General features: G+C 47.1%; 21 non-coding genes and 3 pseudogenes across 21 annotated transcripts; all 24 read right to left on the reverse strand.

Annotated features, from left to right (window-relative positions):
- Window positions 1-118: 118 nt before the first annotated feature.
- Window positions 119-237, reverse strand: LOC146226837 (5S ribosomal RNA). Its single transcript, XR_014750161.1, has one exon. It is a non-coding gene; the product is annotated as a 5S ribosomal RNA (ribosomal RNA).
- A 174-nt stretch (window positions 238-411) lies between these two features.
- LOC146226838 (5S ribosomal RNA) lies at window positions 412-530 on the reverse strand. The gene has a single exon (XR_014750162.1). It is a non-coding gene; the product is annotated as a 5S ribosomal RNA (ribosomal RNA).
- Window positions 531-754: 224 nt separating this feature from the next.
- On the reverse strand, window positions 755-873 carry LOC146226839 (5S ribosomal RNA). Its single transcript, XR_014749162.1, has one exon. It is a non-coding gene; the product is annotated as a 5S ribosomal RNA (ribosomal RNA).
- Window positions 874-1045: 172 nt separating this feature from the next.
- On the reverse strand, window positions 1046-1164 carry LOC146226840 (5S ribosomal RNA). Its single transcript, XR_014750163.1, has one exon. It is a non-coding gene; the product is annotated as a 5S ribosomal RNA (ribosomal RNA).
- Window positions 1165-1356: 192 nt separating this feature from the next.
- LOC146226841 (5S ribosomal RNA) lies at window positions 1357-1475 on the reverse strand. The gene has a single exon (XR_014750207.1). It is a non-coding gene; the product is annotated as a 5S ribosomal RNA (ribosomal RNA).
- Window positions 1476-1651: 176 nt separating this feature from the next.
- Window positions 1652-1770, reverse strand: LOC146226842 (5S ribosomal RNA). Its single transcript, XR_014750165.1, has one exon. It is a non-coding gene; the product is annotated as a 5S ribosomal RNA (ribosomal RNA).
- Window positions 1771-1972: 202 nt separating this feature from the next.
- Window positions 1973-2091, reverse strand: LOC146226843 (5S ribosomal RNA). Its single transcript, XR_014748644.1, has one exon. It is a non-coding gene; the product is annotated as a 5S ribosomal RNA (ribosomal RNA).
- A 194-nt stretch (window positions 2092-2285) lies between these two features.
- LOC146226844 (5S ribosomal RNA) lies at window positions 2286-2404 on the reverse strand (annotated as a pseudogene).
- A 184-nt stretch (window positions 2405-2588) lies between these two features.
- LOC146226845 (5S ribosomal RNA) lies at window positions 2589-2707 on the reverse strand. Its single transcript, XR_014748645.1, has one exon. It is a non-coding gene; the product is annotated as a 5S ribosomal RNA (ribosomal RNA).
- A 186-nt stretch (window positions 2708-2893) lies between these two features.
- Window positions 2894-3012, reverse strand: LOC146226846 (5S ribosomal RNA). The gene has a single exon (XR_014748646.1). It is a non-coding gene; the product is annotated as a 5S ribosomal RNA (ribosomal RNA).
- A 174-nt stretch (window positions 3013-3186) lies between these two features.
- LOC146226847 (5S ribosomal RNA) lies at window positions 3187-3305 on the reverse strand. The gene has a single exon (XR_014750166.1). It is a non-coding gene; the product is annotated as a 5S ribosomal RNA (ribosomal RNA).
- A 174-nt stretch (window positions 3306-3479) lies between these two features.
- On the reverse strand, window positions 3480-3598 carry LOC146226848 (5S ribosomal RNA). The gene has a single exon (XR_014750167.1). It is a non-coding gene; the product is annotated as a 5S ribosomal RNA (ribosomal RNA).
- Window positions 3599-3772: 174 nt separating this feature from the next.
- Window positions 3773-3891, reverse strand: LOC146226849 (5S ribosomal RNA). Its single transcript, XR_014750168.1, has one exon. It is a non-coding gene; the product is annotated as a 5S ribosomal RNA (ribosomal RNA).
- Window positions 3892-4111: 220 nt separating this feature from the next.
- LOC146226850 (5S ribosomal RNA) lies at window positions 4112-4230 on the reverse strand. Its single transcript, XR_014749164.1, has one exon. It is a non-coding gene; the product is annotated as a 5S ribosomal RNA (ribosomal RNA).
- A 172-nt stretch (window positions 4231-4402) lies between these two features.
- On the reverse strand, window positions 4403-4521 carry LOC146226851 (5S ribosomal RNA). The gene has a single exon (XR_014750169.1). It is a non-coding gene; the product is annotated as a 5S ribosomal RNA (ribosomal RNA).
- A 190-nt stretch (window positions 4522-4711) lies between these two features.
- LOC146226852 (5S ribosomal RNA) lies at window positions 4712-4830 on the reverse strand. The gene has a single exon (XR_014748647.1). It is a non-coding gene; the product is annotated as a 5S ribosomal RNA (ribosomal RNA).
- Window positions 4831-5044: 214 nt separating this feature from the next.
- LOC146226853 (5S ribosomal RNA) lies at window positions 5045-5163 on the reverse strand (annotated as a pseudogene).
- A 242-nt stretch (window positions 5164-5405) lies between these two features.
- LOC146226854 (5S ribosomal RNA) lies at window positions 5406-5524 on the reverse strand. Its single transcript, XR_014750085.1, has one exon. It is a non-coding gene; the product is annotated as a 5S ribosomal RNA (ribosomal RNA).
- A 194-nt stretch (window positions 5525-5718) lies between these two features.
- LOC146226855 (5S ribosomal RNA) lies at window positions 5719-5837 on the reverse strand. Its single transcript, XR_014749874.1, has one exon. It is a non-coding gene; the product is annotated as a 5S ribosomal RNA (ribosomal RNA).
- Window positions 5838-6029: 192 nt separating this feature from the next.
- On the reverse strand, window positions 6030-6148 carry LOC146226856 (5S ribosomal RNA; annotated as a pseudogene).
- A 224-nt stretch (window positions 6149-6372) lies between these two features.
- LOC146226857 (5S ribosomal RNA) lies at window positions 6373-6491 on the reverse strand. Its single transcript, XR_014750087.1, has one exon. It is a non-coding gene; the product is annotated as a 5S ribosomal RNA (ribosomal RNA).
- Window positions 6492-6685: 194 nt separating this feature from the next.
- On the reverse strand, window positions 6686-6804 carry LOC146226858 (5S ribosomal RNA). Its single transcript, XR_014749876.1, has one exon. It is a non-coding gene; the product is annotated as a 5S ribosomal RNA (ribosomal RNA).
- Window positions 6805-6992: 188 nt separating this feature from the next.
- LOC146226859 (5S ribosomal RNA) lies at window positions 6993-7111 on the reverse strand. Its single transcript, XR_014750216.1, has one exon. It is a non-coding gene; the product is annotated as a 5S ribosomal RNA (ribosomal RNA).
- A 224-nt stretch (window positions 7112-7335) lies between these two features.
- On the reverse strand, window positions 7336-7454 carry LOC146226860 (5S ribosomal RNA). The gene has a single exon (XR_014750088.1). It is a non-coding gene; the product is annotated as a 5S ribosomal RNA (ribosomal RNA).
- Between the last annotated feature and the right edge of the window lie 46 nt (window positions 7455-7500).

Genomic DNA, 7500 nt, shown 5'->3' on the forward strand with positions numbered 1-7500 from the left:
CAAGGTGGTCTCTCTCTCTCTCTCTCTCGTGTCAAAATGAAAACAGCTTCCAGCCCCTTTGATGAAGGACTACTTGTGCATATTGCAAAATTTCAGTTTCTAAGTGAATGAGCAAAAGAGCATACAGCACCTGGTATTCCCAGGCGGTCTCCCATCCAAGTATTAACCTGGCCCGACCCTGCTTAGCTTCCGAGATCAGACGAGATCGGGCGTTGCCAGGCTGGTATGGCCGTACGAAATAAGTTGACAACCATAGGCTACTTATCCATATACAGATTTAGCAATTGACAATGCAAGGTGGTCTCTCTCTCTCTCTCTCTCGTGTCAAAATGAAAACAGCTTCCAGCCCCTTTGATGAAGGACTACTTGTGCATATTGCAAAATTTCAGTTTCTAAGTGAATGAGCAAAAGAGCATACAGCACCTGGTATTCCCAGGCGGTCTCCCATCCAAGTATTAACCTGGCCCGACCCTGCTTAGCTTCCGAGATCAGACGAGATCGGGCGTTGCCAGGCTGGTATGGCCGTACGAAATAAGTTGACAACCATAGGCTACTTATCCATATACAGATTTGGCAATTGACAATGCAAGGTGGTCTCTCTCTCTCTCTCTCTCTCTCTCTCTCTCTCTCTCTCTCTCTCTCTCTCTCTCTCTCTCTCTCTCTCGTGTCAAAATGAAAACAGCTTCCAGCCCCTTTCATGAAGGACTACTTGTGCATATTGCAAGATTTCAGTTTTTAAGTGAATGAGCAAAAGAGCATACAGCACCTGGTATTCCCAGGCGGTCTCCCATCCAAGTACTAACCAGGCCCGACCCTGCTTAGCTTCCGAGATCAGACGAGATCGGGCGTGGCCAGGCTGGTATGGCCGTACGAAATAAGTTGACAACCATAGGCTACTTATCCATATACAGATTTAGCAATTGACAATGCAAGGTGGTCTCTCTCTCTCTCTCTCGTGTCAAAATGAAAACAGCTTCCAGCCCCTTTGATGAAGGACTACTTGTGCATATTGCAAGATTTCAGTTTCTAAGTGAATGAGCAAAAGAGCATACAGCACCTGGTATTCCCAGGCGGTCTCCCATCCAAGTATTAACCTGGCCCGACCCTGCTTAGCTTCCGAGATCAGACGAGATCGGGCGTTGCCAGGCTGGTATGGCCGTACGAAATAAGTTGACAACCATAGGCTACTTATCCATATACAGATTTGGCAATTGACAATGCAAGGTGGTCTCTCTCTCTCTCTCTCTCTCTCTCTCTCTCTCTCTCGTGTCAAAATGAAAACAGCTTCCAGCCCCTTTCATGAAGGACTACTTGTGCATATTGCAAGATTTCAGTTTTTAAGTGAATGAGCAAAAGAGCATACAGCACCTGGTATTCCTAGGCGGTCTCCCATCCAAGTACTAACCAGGCCCGACCCTGCTTAGCTTCCGAGATCAGACGAGATCGGGCGTGGCCAGGCTGGTATGGCCGTACGAAATAAGTTGACAACCATAGGCTACTTATCCATATACAGATTTAGCAATTGACAATGCAAGGTGGTCTCTCTCTCTCTCTCTCTCTCGTGTCAAAATGAAAACAGCTTCCAGCCCCTTTGATGAAGGACTACTTGTGCATATTGCAAGATTTCAGTTTCTAAGTGAATGAGCAAAAGAGCATACAGCACCTGGTATTCCCAGGCGGTCTCCCATCCAAGTATTAACCTGGCCCGACCCTGCTTAGCTTCCGAGATCAGACGAGATCGGGCGTTGCCAGGCTGGTATGGCCGTACGAAATAAGTTGACAACCATAGGCTACTTATCCATATACAGATTTGGCAATTGACAATGCAAGGTGGTCTCTCTCTCTCTCTCTCTCTCTCTCTCTCTCTCTCTCTCTCTCTCTCGTGTCAAAATGAAAACAGCTTCCAGCCCCTTTCATGAAGGACTACTTGTGCATATTGCAAGATTTCAGTTTCTAAGTGAATGAGCAAAAGAGCATACAGCACCTGGTATTCCCAGGCGGTCTCCCATCCAAGTACTAACCAGGCCCGACCCTGCTTAGCTTCCGAGATCAGACGAGATCGGGCGTTGCCAGGCTGGTATGGCCGTACGAAATAAGTTGACAACCATAGGCTACTTATCCATATACAGATTTGGCAATTGACAATGCAAGGTGGTCTCTCTCTCTCTCTCTCTCTCTCTCTCTCTCTCTCTCTCGTGTCAAAATGAAAACAGCTTCCAGCCCCTTTCATGAAGGACTACTTGTGCATATTGCAAGATTTCAGTTTTTAAGTGAATGAGCAAAAGAGCATACAGCACCTGGTATTCCCAGGCGGTCTCCCATCCAAGTACTAACCAGGCCCGACCCTGCTTAGCTTCCGAGATCAGACGAGATCGGGCTTTGCCAGGCTGGTATGGCCGTACTAAATAAGTTGACAACCATAGGCTACTTATCCATATACAGATTTAGCAATTGACAATGCAAGGTAGTCTCTCTCTCTCTCTCTCTCTCTCTCTCTCGTGTCAAAATGAAAACAGCTTCCAGCCCCTTTCATGAAGGACTACTTGTGCATATTGCAAGATGTCAGTTTCTAAGTGAATGAGCAAAAGAGCATACAGCACCTGGTATTCCCAGGCGGTCTCCCATCCAAGTACTAACCAGGCCCGACCCTGCTTAGCTTCCGAGATCAGACGAGATCGGGCGTTGCCAGGCTGGTATGGCCGTACGAAATAAGTTGACAACCATAGGCTACTTATCCATATACAGATTTGGCAATTGACAATGCAAGGTGGTCTCTCTCTCTCTCTCTCTCTCTCTCTCTCTCGTGTCAAAATGAAAACAGCTTCCAGCCCCTTTCATGAAGGATTACTTGTGCATATTGCAAGATTTCAGTTTCTAAGTGAATGAGCAAAAGAGCATACAGCACCTGGTATTCCCAGGCGGTCTCCCATCCAAGTACTAACCAGGCCCGACCCTGCTTAGCTTCCGAGATCAGACGAGATCGGGCGTTGCCAGGCTGGTATGGCCGTACGAAATAAGTTGACAACCATAGGCTACTTATCCATATACAGATTTAGCAATTGACAATGCAAGGTGGTCTCTCTCTCTCTCTCTCTCGTGTCAAAATGAAAACAGCTTCCAGCCCCTTTGATGAAGGACTACTTGTGCATATTGCAAAATTTCAGTTTCTAAGTGAATGAGCAAAAGAGCATACAGCACCTGGTATTCCCAGGCGGTCTCCCATCCAAGTATTAACCTGGCCCGACCCTGCTTAGCTTCCGAGATCAGACGAGATCGGGCGTTGCCAGGCTGGTATGGCCGTACGAAATAAGTTGACAACCATAGGCTACTTATCCATATACAGATTTGGCAATTGACAATGCAAGGTGGTCTCTCTCTCTCTCTCTCTCGTGTCAAAATGAAAACAGCTTCCAGCCCCTTTGATGAAGGACTACTTGTGCATATTGCAAAATTTCAGTTTCTAAGTGAATGAGCAAAAGAGCATACAGCACCTGGTATTCCCAGGCGGTCTCCCATCCAAGTATTAACCTGGCCCGACCCTGCTTAGCTTCCGAGATCAGACGAGATCGGGCGTTGCCAGGCTGGTATGGCCGTACGAAATAAGTTGACAACCATAGGCTACTTATCCATATACAGATTTAGCAATTGACAATGCAAGGTGGTCTCTCTCTCTCTCTCTCTCGTGTCAAAATGAAAACAGCTTCCAGCCCCTTTGATGAAGGACTACTTGTGCATATTGCAAAATTTCAGTTTCTAAGTGAATGAGCAAAAGAGCATACAGCACCTGGTATTCCCAGGCGGTCTCCCATCCAAGTATTAACCTGGCCCGACCCTGCTTAGCTTCCGAGATCAGACGAGATCGGGCGTTGCCAGGCTGGTATGGCCGTACGAAATAAGTTGACAACCATAGGCTACTTATCCATATACAGATTTGGCAATTGACAATGCAAGGTGGTCTCTCTCTCTCTCTCTCTCTCTCTCTCTCTCTCTCTCTCTCTCTCTCTCTCTCTCTCTCTCTCTCGTGTCAAAATGAAAACAGCTTCCAGCCCCTTTCATGAAGGACTACTTGTGCATATTGCAAGATTTCAGTTTTTAAGTGAATGAGCAAAAGAGCATACAGCACCTGGTATTCCCAGGCGGTCTCCCATCCAAGTACTAACCAGGCCCGACCCTGCTTAGCTTCCGAGATCAGACGAGATCGGGCGTGGCCAGGCTGGTATGGCCGTACGAAATAAGTTGACAACCATAGGCTACTTATCCATATACAGATTTAGCAATTGACAATGCAAGGTGGTCTCTCTCTCTCTCTCTCGTGTCAAAATGAAAACAGCTTCCAGCCCCTTTGATGAAGGACTACTTGTGCATATTGCAAGATTTCAGTTTCTAAGTGAATGAGCAAAAGAGCATACAGCACCTGGTATTCCCAGGCGGTCTCCCATCCAAGTATTAACCTGGCCCGACCCTGCTTAGCTTCCGAGATCAGACGAGATCGGGCGTTGCCAGGCTGGTATGGCCGTACGAAATAAGTTGACAACCATAGGCTACTTATCCATATACAGATTTGGCAATTGACAATGCAAGGTGGTCTCTCTCTCTCTCTCTCTCTCTCTCTCTCTCTCTCGTGTCAAAATGAAAACAGCTTCCAGCCCCTTTCATGAAGGACTACTTGTGCATATTGCAAGATTTCAGTTTCTAAGTGAATGAGCAAAAGAGCATACAGCACCTGGTATTCCCAGGCGGTCTCCCATCCAAGTACTAACCAGGCCCGACCCTGCTTAGCTTCCGAGATCAGACGAGATCGGGCGTTGCCAGGCTGGTATGGCCGTACGAAATAAGTTGACAACCATAGGCTACTTATCCATATACAGATTTGGCAATTGACAATGCAAGGTGGTCTCTCTCTCTCTCTCTCTCTCTCTCTCTCTCTCTCTCTCTCTCTCTCTCTCTCTCTCTCGTGTCAAAATGAAAACAGCTTCCAGCCCCTTTCATGAAGGACTACTTGTGCATATTGCAAGATTTCAGTTTTTAAGTGAATGAGCAAAAGAGCATACAGCACCTGGTATTCCCAGGCGGTCTCCCATCCAAGTACTAACCAGGCCCGACCCTGCTTAGCTTCCGAGATCAGACGAGATTGGGCGTTGCCAGGCTGGTATGGCCGTAAGAAATAAGTTGACAACCATAGGCTACTTATCCATATACAGATTTAGCAATTGACAATGCAAGGTGGTCTCTCTCTCTCTCTCTCTCTCTCTCTCTCTCTCTCTCTCTCTCTCTCTCTCTCTCTCTCTCTCTCTCTCTCTCTCTCTCTCTCTCTCGTGTCAAAATGAAAACAGCTTCCAGCCCCTTTCATGAAGGACTACTTGTGCATATTGCAAGATTTCAGTTTTTAAGTGAATGAGCAAAAGAGCATACAGCACCTGGTATTCCCAGGCGGTCTCCCATCCAAGTACTAACCAGGCCCGACCCTGCTTAGCTTCCGAGATCAGACAAGATCGGGCGTTGCCAGGCTGGTATGGCCGTACGAAATAAGTTGACAACCATAGGCTACTTATCCATATACAGATTTGGCAATTGACAATGCAAGGTGGTCTCTCTCTCTCTCTCTCTCTCTCTCTCTCTCTCTCTCTCGTGTCAAAATGAAAACAGCTTCCAGCCCCTTTCATGAAGGACTACTTGTACATATTGCAAGATTTCAGTTTCTAAGTGAATGAGCAAAAGAGCATACAGCACCTGGTATTCCCAGGCGGTCTCCCAACCAAGTACTAACCAAGCCCGACCCTGCTTAGCTTCCGAGATCAGACGAGATCGGGCGTTGCCAGGCTGGTATGGCCGTACGAAATAAGTTGACAACCATAGGCTACTTATCCATATACAGATTTGGCAATTGACAATGCAAGGTGGTCTCTCTCTCTCTCTCTCTCTCTCTCTCTCTCTCTCTCGTGTCAAAATGAAAACAGCTTCCAGCCCCTTTCATGAAGGACTACTTGTGCATATTGCAAGATTTCAGTTTTTAAGTGAATGAGCAAAAGAGCATACAGCACCTGGTATTCCCAGGCGGTCTCCCATCCAAGTACTAACCAGGCCCGACCCTGCTTAGCTTCCGAGATCAGACGAGATTGGGCGTTGCCAGGCTGGTATGGCCGTACGAAATAAGTTGACAACCATAGGCTACTTATCCATATACAGATTTAGCAATTGACAATGCAAGGTGGTCTCTCTCTCTCTCTCTCTCTCTCTCTCTCTCTCTCTCTCTCTCTCTCTCTCTCTCTCTCTCTCTCTCTCGTGTCAAAATGAAAACAGCTTCCAGCCCCTTTCATGAAGGACTACTTGTGCATATTGCAAGATTTCAGTTTTTAAGTGAATGAGCAAAAGAGCATACAGCACCTGGTATTCCCAGGCGGTCTCCCATCCAAGTACTAACCAGGCCCGACCCTGCTTAGCTTCCGAGATCAGACAAGATCGGGCGTTGCCAGGCTGGTATGGCCGTACGAAATAAGTTGACAACCATAGGCTACTTATCCATATACAGATTTGGCAATTGACAATGCAAGGTGGTCTCTCTCTCTCTCTCTCTCTCTCTCTCTCTCTCTCTCTCGTGTCAAAATGAAAACAGCTTCCAGCCCCTTTCATGAAGGACTACTTGTACATATTGCAAGATTTCAGTTTCTAAGTGAATGAGCAAAAGAGCATACAGCACCTGGTATTCCCAGGCGGTCTCCCAACCAAGTACTAACCAAGCCCGACCCTGCTTAGCTTCCGAGATCAGACGAGATCGGGCGTTGCCAGGCTGGTATGGCCGTACGAAATAAGTTGACAACCATAGGCTACTTATCCATATACAGATTTGGCAATTGACAATGCAAGGTGGTCTCTCTCTCTCTCTCTCTCTCTCTCTCTCTCTCGTGTCAAAATGAAAACAGCTTCCAGCCCCTTTCATGAAGGACTACTTGTGCATATTGCAAGATTTCAGTTTCTAAGTGAATGAGCAAAAGAGCATACAGCACCTGGTATTCCCAGGCGGTCTCCCATCCAAGTACTAACCAGGCCCGACCCTGCTTAGCTTCCGAGATCAGACGAGATCGGGCGTTGCCAGGCTGGTATGTCCGTACGAAATAAGTTGACAACCATAGGCTACTTATCCATATACAGATTTGGCAATTGACAATGCAAGGTGGTCTCTCTCTCTCTCTCTCTCTCTCTCTCTCTCTCTCTCTCTCTCTCTCTCTCTCTCTCTCTCTCTCTCTCGTGTCAAAATGAAAACAGCTTCCAGCCCCTTTCATGAAGGACTACTTGTGCATATTGCAAGATTTCAGTTTTTAAGTGAATGAGCAAAAGAGCATACAGCACCTGGTATTCCCAGGCGGTCTCCCATCCAAGTACTAACCAGGCCCGACCCTGCTTAGCTTCCGAGATCAGACAAGATCGGGCGTTGCCAGGCTGGTATGGCCGTACGAAATAAGTTGACAACCATAGGCTACTTATCCATATACAGATTTGGCA

This window comes from Hypomesus nipponensis, chromosome 25, assembly GCF_054491055.1.
Source record: "Hypomesus nipponensis isolate SF chromosome 25, ASM5449105v1, whole genome shotgun sequence".
Taxonomy (NCBI): domain Eukaryota; kingdom Metazoa; phylum Chordata; class Actinopteri; order Osmeriformes; family Osmeridae; genus Hypomesus; species Hypomesus nipponensis.